Source organism: Schistocerca serialis, chromosome 1 (assembly GCF_023864345.2).
Source record: "Schistocerca serialis cubense isolate TAMUIC-IGC-003099 chromosome 1, iqSchSeri2.2, whole genome shotgun sequence".
Lineage (NCBI taxonomy): Eukaryota > Metazoa > Arthropoda > Insecta > Orthoptera > Acrididae > Schistocerca > Schistocerca serialis.
In genome coordinates this window covers 602,357,718-602,372,365 of record NC_064638.1, presented here as the reverse complement: position 1 = coordinate 602,372,365, position 14,648 = coordinate 602,357,718, and positions in this window count along the sequence as shown.

The following is a 14,648-nucleotide window of genomic DNA, read 5'->3' as shown; positions in this document are numbered from 1 at the left end:
TAGCAGTCAATTCCGATTACCAGCCCCATTATGTTCAAGGTCATGTTTATAATAAGTATTGGACTGCTATTCGATCAGACCAGGTCGGGATAAATCGGAGGTGTTACAATACCCTGTGCGCGAATCGTGCTGTTTAGTTTCTTTCTCAAACTGAAGGTTTGTTTCAGTCCAGAATTCTCTTAGTACTTGACTTCTACGTGTCCTACCTGTCCTAGAGATGTGCTGCTCCAACACCTGCAACCACCAGGATTTTAACACTCAAGGCAATGCCTCACTTCAGCCCCCTTAAATTTCCTGCTATTAGCCCGGCCAGTTTACCACCCCCCCCCCCCCCCCCCCCTTTCATGTTGAGGTGTATGCCATGCCTAGTAAAGTCCCATCTACCGAGTGAATCAACGGGAATCACACCAATATTTGACCCCACAACGGGTAAAAGAGGGTGTTCCAACTCCAAATTAACTCGCCTGACAGAAGAGTTGAAATGTTGTTGGTCACGTCGTCTCAGAACAGTCACAAACTCCAATCTGTATGTCTCTATGCAGATGCAATCTTTGCTAAGTCAAACTCTATAGTGTACACAGGATCTCTGCCTATACTGTTGCCTGGCTCACCCACAATAACCACAGTTTTTTCCTCGGTAAAGTATTTACAGAGTGAACATAAATCCTCTGTCACATGATTGAGACGAGTACTGGATGTAAAAAATGGGTGTCATAGTATTCTCATCCTACGTTTGTTGCGTTATCTGTAATCAAGCCATATTACTCGTGAGAATGCACGAACCAGAAAAATACTTGCGAAAAAACCTGAGAGATGCGACGTACAATTAGCCAAAGTGAACGTTCCTCCCTACAAATTACTTTTTAATGCCTCATTTATAGAGTAGATTACATCTGGGCGTGAAATAGAGGTAAAAAGTAGAAAGCCTCAACAATAGAGTCACTTCAGTTTAGTAGCTGAGAAAATGTCAAATTAGTCACGAAGGGTAGAGTTGTAAATGTGTGTTTTTGTTTTTCATCATGCGCACACAAAGTTTAGTCTCCTTCTTCCATTTGATTTCCGTGTTTTTACATACAAAAATATTATGACCACCTGCTCAAAAGAATGTTCATCCACTTTGGAATGCAATACAACAAATATTCTGTGTGTCACGACTTCTACAAGTCCTTGGTCTACTTCCGGAGGTTTGTGGCACTAGATGTCTACTCACAGGCCGCGCAATTCCCATAAACTAAGCACCGATGGCTTGTGGACGTGGAGCTGGCGCCTGACAACGTCTCCGACGTGTTCCATCGGGTTCAAATCAGGCGAAATCGGTAGCCAATACCTCAACGACACTTCACTATAATACTTCTGAAAGCAGTACATCACGATTCTGACCTTGCGACACGGATAGTTTTATCCGGCTGGGATATGCCATCACCACTGGCAAAGACACAAGCACATACATCTACATCCATAATCCGGAAGCCACCTGACGGCGTGTGGCGGATGGTACCTTGAATACCTCTATCGGTTCTCCCTTCCAGTCGCGTACTGTTCGTGGACGTAGGAGGGAGCAATATACTGCTTGACTCCTAGGTGAAGGTATGTTCTCGAAACTTCAACAAAAGCCCGTACCGAGCTACTGAGCGTCTCTCTTGCAGAGACTTCCACTGGAGTTTATCTATCATCTCCGTAATGGTTTCGCGACTGCTAAATGATCCTGTAACAAAGCGCGCTGCTCTCCATTGGATCTTCTCTATCTCTTCTATCAACCCTATCTCGTACGGATCCCACACCGGTGAGCAATACTCAAGCAGTGGGCGAACAAGTGTACGGTAACCTGCTTCCTTTGTTTTCGGATTGCATTTCCTTAGGATTCTTCCAATGAATCTCAGTCTGGCATCTGCTTAACCGACGATTAATTTTATATGGTTATTCCATTTTAAATCACTCTTAATGCCTACTCCCAGATAATTTATGGAATTAACTACCTCCAGTTGCTGACCTGCTATATTTAGCTAAATGATAAAGGATCTTTCTTTCTATGTATTCGCAGCACATTACACTTGTCTACATTGAGATTCAATTGCCATTCCCTGCATCATGCGTCAATTCGTTGCAGATCCTCCGGCATTTCAGTACAATTTTCCATTGTTACAACCTCTCGATATACCACAGCATCATCCGCAAATAGCCTCAGTGAACTTCCGATGTTATCCACTAGGTCATTTATGTATATTGTGAATAGCAACGGTCCTACGACACTCCCCTGCGGCACACCTGAAATCACTATTACTTCGGAAGACTTCTCTCCGTTGAGAATGACATGCTGCGTTCTGTTATCTAGGAACTCTTCAATCCAATCATACAATTGGTCTGACAGTCCATACGCTCTCACTTTGTTCATTAAACGACTGTGGGGAACTGTATCGAACGCCTTGCGGAAGTCAAGAAACACGGCATCTACCTGGGAACCGGTGTCTATGGCCCTCTGAGTCTCGTGGACGAATAGCGCGAGCTAGGCTTCACACGATCGCCTTTTTCGAAACCCATGCTGATTCCTACAGAGTTGATTTCTAGTCTCCAGAAAAGTCATTATACTCGAAGATAATACGTATTCCAAAATTCTACAACTGATCGACATTAGAGACATAGGTCTATAGTTCTGCACATCTGTTCGACGTCCCTTCTTGAAAACAGGGATGGCCTGAGCCTCTTTTCCAATCTTTTGGAACGCTGCGCTCTTCTAGAGACCTACGGTACACCGCTGCAAGAAGGGGGGCAAATTCCTTCGCGTATTCTGTGTAAAATCGAACTGGTATCCCACCACGTCGAGCGGCCATCCCTCTTTTGAGCGATTTTAATTGTTTTCCTATCCCTCTGTCATCTATTTCGATATCTACCATTTTGTGATCTGTGCGGCAATCTAGAAAAAGTACTACAGTGCCGTCTTCCTCTGTGAAACAACTTTGGAAAAAAAACATTTAGTATTTCGGCCTTTAGTCTGTCATCCTCTGTTTCAGTACCATTTTGGTCACAGAGTGTCTGGACATTTTGTTAATGCATGAGGGGATGCATGTGGTCCACAATAACTGTAGCAGTTCGCAGCTGCCATGGCATCTCCGATTACTATCACACGTCCCGAGAGAGCCTAGGTAAGTCTCCCCCATACCCTAATACCGTTCCCACCGGCAGGCGTCCGGAGGCACAGGTGTCTGTTTCAAGCAGCCAGTTGTCAGGATGACGTCTTACCCGGTGGCGATCATTATTAACTTGATAAAACAAGAAATTATTTATCCTCCCCGGCGTCACTTTTCGTCATTTTACGTTCCAGTCTTGACCATCACGTGTCCACTCCAGTTGATAATATCGTACATCGCATGGGGACACAGGGGTCGTGTTCAACAATGTGCGCTGAACTGTGTTCTCCCAGACCCTTTTCTCTGTCGTCATATCTACCACAGGCAGCCCCTTGTCCCACTTCACAGAGCGGACTGCCCTCCGACCTCCACATTGTGTGGCTCATCAGTGTACATGTCTTGGGTAGACATGGAATTTAATATCTAGCTATCAACCGTGATTTTCGTTGTGAACAAATGGGATTAAATGAAGTGTGTACTACAGCTTTGACTCATAATGTCGACAAGGCAGCAAATGTAATGTCATACTTAGAACAGCATTTACGTAACTCAGCACCCTGCAGACATTTTGCACATCGCAGTAGCAGCGGCAATTGATCTGCCCGGGTTCTCATGAGTAAATTACATGTTTTTTTCTGGGGTTTACAACTATGTCTCGTTTAGCAGCTCAATCACTACAGGCGTATTTACTGTACATGTAAAGAAGTTTAAATAACGGTAACTGTAGTTACTGATGCGTCAGAATAATGTGATTATCTCACCAATGAGACCAAGCGATAAATCACCCCATTCACATGGCGTGAAACTAAATAGAATGATGAAGTTGGCTCGAGGTGGGACAATATTGTAAGAACAAGGGCGACGGGCAGAATCTACAATATTTTGTACAAGCACAACCAAAATAATACATGCAGAAGACGATAGGAGAATGTTTGGCAAAAGGTAAAGGGGCTTACTCACAATGTCCAGAGTATACCATATACTGTGTACGTATCAAAAAGTATATGTAGTAAATACCTAAAGATCCATCAATATGAGGATGATAGAATATAAACGTTATTCCAGGCTTGAAAGATTGGAAAAATCGATGCTACGCGAGACAGTTCACGAAATAAAATTCACTGACATGCAGGTGTCCCTATGGAGAAGACCTAGCATGTACGTTTGTTCAGCGATACGACTGAAATTCATAAACATGACAATAGTCTTAACAAAAAAGAAGAAAGTCTGAAGATAAACAAATCCTGGATTCCCGTGCTGCAGCAAACGACTTTTCGAAGTGACAAGCGGAGAACCCCAGGTGCAATCATTAGGATAATGACCTCATACGTTGGCGCGACTAGTGCTCTGGCTACCTCTGTCAGTCAGAAACAACTCTGATGTAAATGCTATAGATCATTACAAAACTTACTGCAGAATGTCGAAGATTAGGTGTGTAGATCACATAACTAATGAGGAGGTATTGAATAGAATTGAGGAGGAGTTTTTGGCACAACTTGACTAGTAGAAAGGATCGGTTGGTAGGACATGTTCTGAGGCATCAAGGGATCACTAATTTAGTATTGAAAGGCAGTGTGGAGGGTAAAACACATAGGAGACCAAGAGATGAATGCAGTAAGCAGATTCAGAAGGATGTAGGTTGCACTAGGCACTGGGAGATGAAGAAGCTTGCACTGGATAGAGTAGCATGGAGAGCTGCATCAAACCAGTCTCAGGACTGAAGACCACAACAACAATAACTCAGTTGGTCTTCTGCAGCATAGTGGAAATACTGTCGGAACATGTTGGCGGGCATTATCCTGCAAGAGAACGATGCCGTCCATCAATATTCAAGGGCGCTTGGAATTAATGATACGTTTCAAGTTCCGGGTAGTGCCCACGTACAACTGTATGTTAATTTTGGAACTGTGTTGCAGAAATTCAAATAGTAACAGACTCTGAGAATAAAAGAAAGTGGTCATCATGACTTCCCCAGTGAGAGCGTGCTTCTTGTTTCAACTACGTTGCAGAAGTTTAACTGGGAAACCATTACACATCCTCCTGGGTACAATCGTGGTTCCGGAGGAAACACCAAACATTTTTCGATGCGGGAACAGACCGTCTTTTCCCAAAGCGCCTAGATTTATTAACAGATATCGTGCTTATTTTTGAAACAATAAACAGTTTATGTACTATTCGCATCAAGTTATCATCTGATGGCCCGTGTTTTAACAATACAACATCGTTACAATGGTAACAAAGACAATTAATAAAACTTAGGCTGCTGTCAAGTTAATATGTGGAAATCACGTAAACAAAAGTGTTTCGTCACAATTTGTACGTACGAGAGGATCTGTACATTTTCTCATCTGTTTTCAGCCAATACTGTTAGTAACAGAAGTTTACTAGACCTGAAGTGATATGGAGGTTATGGCTTTCCGCTATGCTTCAGCGATGCCATACTTTTTCTCTTAAAAAGTATCGAGGTGGCAGAGTAGCATTTGATAAGCTCACTCGAGCACAGTCATGTAATGAAATAAGAGTCCAGTATCGAGATGCAAACGAAAAAAGTTAAGGAATCTGTCAAAATAAAGACGTTGAATAATATAATGACAGGAAATGACGTTTTAATGTAAGTTTTTGGAGTCTGGCACTCAGTTTATTACAATCTCGCCAGCCATCTCATCCATGACAGGTGGAATGTAGCCACGCAACATCAATAATCCTTGAGAGTTTAGTTGAAGTCTGGGCCGCGAGTGAAAATAATAGCACAGTTCGCAGTACGTGGAGAAACCATTGTGGTTGGTATGATTATGTAGACTTTCCCGGCGTATTAGTATATAAGATTCCTGTCGGGTTTCCAGCCGGATCAAACTGTCATCTGAGCACAATATTTCAGCGGTCCTCTTGGCCGCCATCATCAGGTGAGAAAAGCTACGCTGCTGTCGCCGATAACTGGTTCCACTCGCAAATGACTGCACATTTATATGTATCGGAATTACAACAGCGATGCGTTAGATGCAGTGCGGACGCTAAAAGAAGGGAAAGCTACCTTTTTTGGATGTACTAGTTTATAGAAAAGAAGACGGAACTCTTGGACACAGGATTTACAGGAAACCGACTCGTACGACAGGTACTTACATGCTACCAGTTGCCATCCACCTTTTCAACGCACAGGAGTCCTTCGGACCTTGGTTAAATGAGCATATGCTGTCTCGGATGCTGAATATTTACCACAGGAGCTGCAACATCTTAAGGAAGTGTTCGATAATAACGGCTATACGGACAGACAAATTCGACGTGCTTTTGAGTTTGGACCTCTACCTGAACCTTCTGAAGACACCTTTAGGTCTGTGGCTTTTCTTCCGTATGCTAGGAATGTGTCCGTCGAGGTAGGTAGACTGTTGAAGTAATATGAGATCAGACGTGTTTTTCGTACGCCAGCTAAGATTCGAGCACTTCTTGGCTCTGTCAAAGATGATTTAGGTTTGAGGCAGTCTGAAGTTTACAAAATACCGTGTGAGTGCGGGAAAATTTACATTGACCAAACTATTCGTACCGTCAACGACAGGTGTATTGAGCATCATCGCCATACGCTATTACTACAACCAGATAAATCTGCAGTGGCTGAACATTGCCTTACAGAGGGACACAGGATGCTATATAATGAGACGCAAATGCTTCGCGGTATTGGGATTGCGTTCAAAAAGAATCTGTCGAAATCTGAGTATCAGATAATATCATTAATCGTGATAAGGGATATCCACTAAGTAAAACGTGGAATCCTGTTTTATCAGACGTGAAGAAACAACAGCATCTGAGTCGGCAGGCTATGAATAATCATTTGTAACGATATATCGTTTTCGACAGTATTCACCACCGGAGTTGCAGCGTCTCCCTGCAACTCTTTTTGCCCAAGGGGCAGCAGGAATGACTGAGTGAGTGCGCACTGCATCTATCGCATTCGCTGTTGTAATTCCGATGTATATAAAGGTGCAGTCATTTGCGAGTGGAGTCAGTTATCGGCGAGAGCAGCGTAGTTTTTCTAACCTGATGATGGCGGCCAGGTGGACCGCTGAAATATTGTGCTCAGATGGCAGTTTGATCCGGCTGGAAACCCGACAAAAATTTGATATTGTGGTTGGTCGTCGGAATGTTCTGCAGAAAAATGGGAACAAACTTAGCTGAACACCTGAAAGTACTTGTATAGTTTCCCTGAACTACTTCGTACGAGGCCTCTGCTCGTCCTCGTCCTCTTCACAATATCGCTTTTGATTCTGACTGTCTGAAGGTGTACACTGCACAGTGTGTAGCGAAAGACAGGACTCGCAGCGCCTCGGGCTGGGGGAGCTCCATTGGCGCGGTTACAGGAAGACCGCGTCACAGAGCGGTGCTTCCGCTGAGTGTGGATGTGGAGCTGCAACCGCGGCAGATCGATACGGCAGGAGCGTTAATATTGCAGGCTGCACGCCGCCGCCAGGCCAGCCGGCTGTGATGTGGTGGCCTGCACGAGCTCGGAGCGGAACTCTGCCAGCCACCTGCACCGCAACCGCCAATTTGTACGCTGGAGGGGTACTGAGAGCTTCGTTGGGATCACTACTGGGTGCCTTGCAGTGAGAATTTAGGTATGTGGTGGCAAAATATGATAACCTTGTCCGTGACGGTAGGGTCGTAGCCATTTCTGGCTGGCGAATTGAAGTTTCCACTTACTGCTTTGCTCCTTTGTCTCAAAGACATAGTGTTAGACCAGCACCCATCAGTGGTGGTTAGGCAACTAAAAAAGACATCTGTATAGCCCTGATACTCACAGCTGCAACATTGCTACTGTTAGCTACATTCAGCATGGGTTTTGGATGCAAGTGACTACCTTTCTCATGTTCAGAATACCGTACAAGATGTTGAAAACTGATGTACAACAGATTTTCACTTTCTCGGCTGTCGAATCGCTATGATACCACTATCTTCTAATTAAGGAAGGAGGATTATTATTTGAAGTACCCTGGAAATCGAGGCCCTGTAATAATATTGGATTTCAGATACTTTGCATATAAGGTATTTGTCATGAAACAAAACGACAGCCAACGAGCTGTAGTTCGTACAAATGCTAAGCATCACAGCGCGAGAGTAAAGAGACGAATTTTTTTTTCCTTAATGTGCGCATATACCAAGACGCGCATCCAGCGTTTAAATACTCTAAATAAACACTATGACCCGCTCGGCGCAGATATTTAAAATCATTGCCGCAGCGCTTGCGAGAGAAAGAAGCTGCGAAAGAGAAGAAAGAACAATCTATCTTTTGCTAATAAATATTCTAGAGACTTCATTATCCTTGGTACTTTTGGTCGCCGACGTACTACATAGCATTGCTACAAGTTGTATTTTTATTTTGTGTAAAAACTATGTGATACGACGAACAAACGTTTCGGTAACTCGGGTGAAGATTTAATGTACTTATGCACACGCGAGGACATTTAATTTTAGGAAGGAACGGACTGACAAAGCAGAGATTATTGGACTGCGCCATGTACAAAAGAAATATTAGATTTAAGTCATGTATTTATTATGTATTTGTCAATGTCTAGAAGTTTACAGCCAATTTGTTCAAAATATATTAATACTTTACGATGCAGAAATTTTCTTCTTATTCTTTTCTTTCACTAACCAAAAATGATGTTCAAATTGTATATGAGCTTTGTTACAGATTCGCTGTTTATCGCGGTGTCTCGATTGTATTTGGGAGACCACTAATGTATTCAACTTCCGATCTGTTAATCTTTCTCTTACGAAATTCCACTAATCTGCTGTCATTTACATTTTCGTACTCAAATAGGTCCCTTAGGTATTTTCATCGAAGATTCTGACTGCGTGAAGGCAATCCGGGTCAAAAGGTCGATTAAGAAAACCCCTTCACGAGCTCAATCCGTACGTCTACTGAACCCAATCGAGAACTGACGCACCGGTGATCAATTAATAATCTCTCTCTCTTCTCAAGTCGTACTGAAAACGGCCCCACAGGATAGCCGTAAGTACGCAATCTAGTGTTAGGTTGCATTTTGCCAGTAAATATTACCAACCAACAGTGACAGCATCGCTGTTATTATTTACTACTATTCCTTGTACAGAATATGCAAATCCTAACGCCAGAGCCCTTAGCCCACATACGGCTGTTGTCCTTCAAAAACGATTTTTGGAGAGGAGTTTAAAACTTCTTGTACTACTTCTTTCTTCTAGCCTACAACAGATGGCGTCAGTACACGCTTCATTAAACTGACCCATGCCATTGTTACCAATGGACAATATAACTTCTCTGTGCCCATATGTATTAGAGAAATTGCTGTTCAGCTATTCTCTCAGAATGTCATGTTAATATAGAAAAGAATAGTATAGATATTTTCAAGGCACGTATAGCCTCAGTGACTATCTGTTTAAGCACATCCTTCTAGAAGAACATTATGCATTCACAAGTGCCTTGTTCAAATGGCTCTGAGCACTATGGGACTTAACTTCTGAGGTCATCAGTCACCTAGAACTTAGAACTACTTAAACCTAACTAATCTAAGGACATCACACACATCCATGCCCGAGGCATGATTCGAACCTGCGACCGTAGCGGTCGCGCGGTTCCAGACTGATGCGCCTAGAACCACTCGGCCACACCGGCCGGCCATTCACAAGTCACATGCAGTTTTTCCTGCCATTTCTCTCTTCAACAGGAGCATACTATACCGGTAGAGGCATGTTAAATGTATATAATATGCTCCGCAAGCCAACGCTTGCTAAATATATTTCTGAGTGATGTTAAATGTTATTGACTTTATATAAAGAAAAATATAATCTTCTCAATAACCTTCAAATCGTGAGCTACATCCGTAATTTTCTTTAGAAATAAGTTACTTTACTTATGGCACTTTTCTTGCCTAAGTCTGTGGTCACTTTCAGAACATAAATTAGTGGTCAAATTAACTAATTTAATAAGACTGAACCTTGAATTGCTTGTTAACACATGTTACCACAAGAAAATAATTGGTCAATAGATGAGGGAGTATCAATGAGAACAGTGGCGTATTTGAGTGTACAAAGATAATAACAAGTCTTTTTTCATCATTTTATAACTACAACCAACAAATAAATCTTACCAGAGAATGACAAAGACGCATCAGAAAAGGGATGATGCTTGATTGGCAAAGGATTCATTGGGGTGGAAACCACACAGATTCTCCTCTTAATTAACCCTTTTACATTGCAATTTGACTTTATTTACATGAATCTACTTTAAAGCCCAATTCTTTTAAAGTGGTATCAACTACGACCAAGTTCACCAGAGAACTGGGAGCCGTGAGTGTCATTTAACAACCAACGCTGGTACATTAATACTTCACCCCCTCACCTTGATTCACGTGGCAGCAGAAAACTGCACACTGTGGGCGTTGAGAGGCGCGCTGCAGCAGCTGTAATGTTCTAATGCGTCCACGAAGATTTGCAAGCTACGCAGACTGGCGTTGTGATTATTAGAAAGTTGGAAACTTCCCTATCAGAGCCACAAAATCCTGGAGATGTCAATGTGAGGTGCACCCATTCGCTGATCTGGCCAAATCAGTTTGATTCAAAGGCATGACGGTGCGTGCCGGAATTGTGAAACGTCAGACAGCCGACTCAGGAGGAATTAGTTCACCCTCATGACACACATTATGTCTGGGAAAGTATTTAGTTCCACTGTTGGTACAGTTGGGAGCACATGATACAGACCACAAGTCTCACTCACTAGGGAAAGACCTGAAGTTCTCCACTAGGGGAGCACCAAAAGACAAAGACGACAAAGAATCACACCTAACTTTGCACGAAGCCACAGAAACCTCCTCCACATTGAATAAACCAATCGAACTGTCCTCGCCTCTTGAGTGTTCGGTTGGCCTGGTAGCCAATCCAGACACAGCACCAGGGTTTCCACATTGGGGGAGCAAACCTCTGCTTTGCATACCCTGAGGGAGCCAATCAGTGATTCAAAATCTGTCTCGTCTGAAAAAAAAGATTTTAGACTAGGGAGGCGTTGTTTTCACAGTAAGCAATTAGAGATGGGCAAACTCGTCCATTCTTGGGAACTAGTTCACTGGTAATTGCTCTTTCTTTTAGAACCAGTCATTTTTACTCGTTCACCGTTCATTTGTGTATGGTATACGGTTCTTACGAAAAATTTAAAATTAGCAGTATAGATGTTCGAAGGATTGAAAGCGCCAACAGTGGGAACTTGCCTCCCCCCTGGAGTACAGAGCTTTTATTCATTACAGAACTCTCACATACTTGTAGAGCTAATTTCCGTGATTCTGCAAAAGCTCTCGTTTAGCCAACTATAGCTTTATGTGGCTGATCGCACTGAAATAATGTAAGGTGGTGCACGAAAAACCTGCCTCGAGTATAAACTGCTCGCCAATTACGCACGATTTGTTGACCGCTACGAGCCGAATAGATAAACATGTAATAATTAAGCAGTAAAGAATAACAAACACGCTAACGCAAACAACTACTTCGAAACTATAGGTGACGATTAGTGGGTGACAGTGAGCAGTCTAGCACTCGGGCCGATTTTTCGTGCGCCACGCTCTAGCACTGAAATAATATTGTAGACGTTATCATATTCTCTTTACAAAATGTGACACTCGATTACGGAGTGCGGGTTTCATTCGATTGTAATTCGGTCTGCCTTCTTCCATAACAACGAACATGTTGTTTAACCCTGGATCATAGAAAGACGGGAAATGGCCCCTCGTGTGTGCCGTGCCGACTTCCTTTGCACGTGTAATAACAAAACCTTGTCTTTTTACAAGTATGTCTTCTGTTGTTTATCGAAATAATGAAGTAAGCTAATATGCCCTTTTTTACCTGAAATGATGTGTGTATTACATACAATCTAATTTTTATGTACTTTACGTAATTATAAAATACATTTTAATTATCGGTCGTGGACGCTGAATAGACTACGAGAAGAACCACTGAATTCAATTCCAGAGTTCAAGAAAGGTTTGAAACAGATTTAGAATGGGCGTGCACAACGAACGAAACGCACAACAACTCTATACTTAACTAACATGACGCAGTCGACAGTGGGACTGCGATGAGTGGCCACACGAAAAAGGACGAGTCCGGCCGAGGGTGACCGAGGCAGAGACGGGAACGGAGCGAGACCGACCGTTTCCCTTTCCCGGGAACTATAAATAGAAACCTGCGACTGAAGTGAACTATCAAAGGTCGTTCCTTAGAATTAGTTCCTCGCTCCTTCCGTCCATCTAGGTGAACAGTTCCACCGGGCCCGTTAGTTCGCGAACGACCCATCCCTAGTAAGCATTGCCATGTTTTTGGCAAAAAACGTCTACCTAGTAGATGGGACCACAGACCCTTATTTATAGAGAGATCTAATCTTCCCCGGCCGACAGTTTCCTATTTCTGAAAGCGGGCTGTTAAGCTTCCCAGACAGTCGCGCCCGTAAAATACATTTTATTTTTTTTTTTTTTTTTTTTTTTTTTTTTTTTTTTTTTTTTTTTTTTTAGAACTTGGAGACTACCTGGCATCAGGGAAGTTACTGTCCCGGCTCCTCTAAACATGTCTACTAGCCACTCTGTCCGTGTCGTCCTAGCTTCTAACATGAGAATGCTAGTGTTTTATGACCATCCCAATGTATATACAAAAGCTGAGATTACAGCAGTATCTCTTAAATGGCTTCATCCACCCACTTTCTGCCTTCTGGCCACCTTCTGTCGACTGGCCCAGGTAAAATGTTTTGAAAATCGGTGCCCTCTTGCGACGAACCTAAGTGAGAGAGGGGAGTGCCATAGCCCAAAGTCCCTCTGCACGTACAATGCACAGAGTGCTGCTTCCCATGATCACTTGCACAGCCAGGTCGCTGGACACAGCATTTCTGGCCCGCAATCAATCTTTCTCCCTATTCTCCGTCGCTTTCACTATGGCCCCTCAGATACAAGTTCCCTACAGGCTAGACATGCAGTTATATGAATATTTTGCCAACAGTTTCCTCATACTAAAAGTCATAAACCATAAATACCAAATGTGGTACTGGGGAACACCGAGGTCATAACCTAAAATACGAATGTTAATCTGACTACATCGTTGTTAAAGTGAGAGAGTGGTGCGCCGCCCCTAAGCTCTTGATCGTATTTGTCATCTTTCGGGATGTAAGAGTTTAAATTGTAATATCATAATTGAGAACATAAATTTATGTTACTGTTTTTTCATAAATAACCATATAAAAATCGTATTAGCGAATTTTTGCTTTTGAAGCTACACTTTGTCAGTAGGTTGATCGTTATTTCCTTATAAGAAAATGAAATGCAGTAGTAAGAGGTATACAAAACTGTAAAAAGTGATGCTGGTATAAACAAAAGCTTGAACTCCTTGACTATTAGTTCAGAGGACAGGTGACATTAGATGAACTTATTGATATAGTTGAGACTACAGATGATTGTATTTTAGTAACTTATTTATTTTGTTTCACTTTATGTGTCACGTACATCTAAGAAACGTACAGGCCAGATGTACAATAATTGGTGAGGATTGTAATGTACAGAAGGGAAATAAAATGCAAAATAAACTAGATCCATATTTGATATCTATCACTTCAGTCAATATAGGCTACCCTGACGATGGCACAGTTGCAGATGGCTGTAGCATCGTGTTCGCAAGACATTAAACTGCTGTGCATTGACGCAGTTGTTATTTGTACGAGAGTGAATCATGTAAAAATATTTCCGACTTGATTAATGCCTCACAATGGGAATTAACAGAGACTGAAGCGTCTATAACCAATCGGTCACAGCGGCCGGCTAAACATAATCGAAAGACTTTTATTACCATTTTTACTCAATTAACTGGTTTAAATGTATTTTTTTTTTAATTTCTAATACCTTGCCATAGCGTTTTCATTATCGTACTGACTTTTTATCTTACTCTTCTACTTCTCCCATTATTCTTCTTTCGTTTGGAATCTGCATGTTATCACATATAACCTGCAACCGAGTTCCAACCAGGATTGCTCATCGGTTGGCAAAACGGCAGTTCGAGTAGCCAGTGTAAGGATTGTTTCAGGTAAGAAATGAATGATAGCGAGAAATTACACTTTGTTTTTTACAGCAGAGTTGGCTCGTAGAGGTTAGCTTTATCGCCGAGAACAAAGCGATTGTGATTTTAGTTCTGCGCTGACTGTTGATAGCCATTCTTCCCGATACACTGCACATCACATCACGACGTTGTGGCTAGGCACGGACACGAGCTTAAATTCAGGGCTACAAATCGTGTCGTCCACCGCAGTTCAGTAATTGGTCACTAAAAATCAGCTGTCGACAGAACATCTCGTATTTCCGTCATATCTTGCGCCAGCCGCTTTCAACATTACTCCGCGTTACACATTAACAGCATTTTTGTAGTGATCATCCGTGTTTGTGTGTCGCTTATTACTGAGCGTTAGGCGGCAGCCGATGTAGCAACACTGTATCGGCAAGTGACGGACTTCAACCATCAAATAATTATAGTCGGACT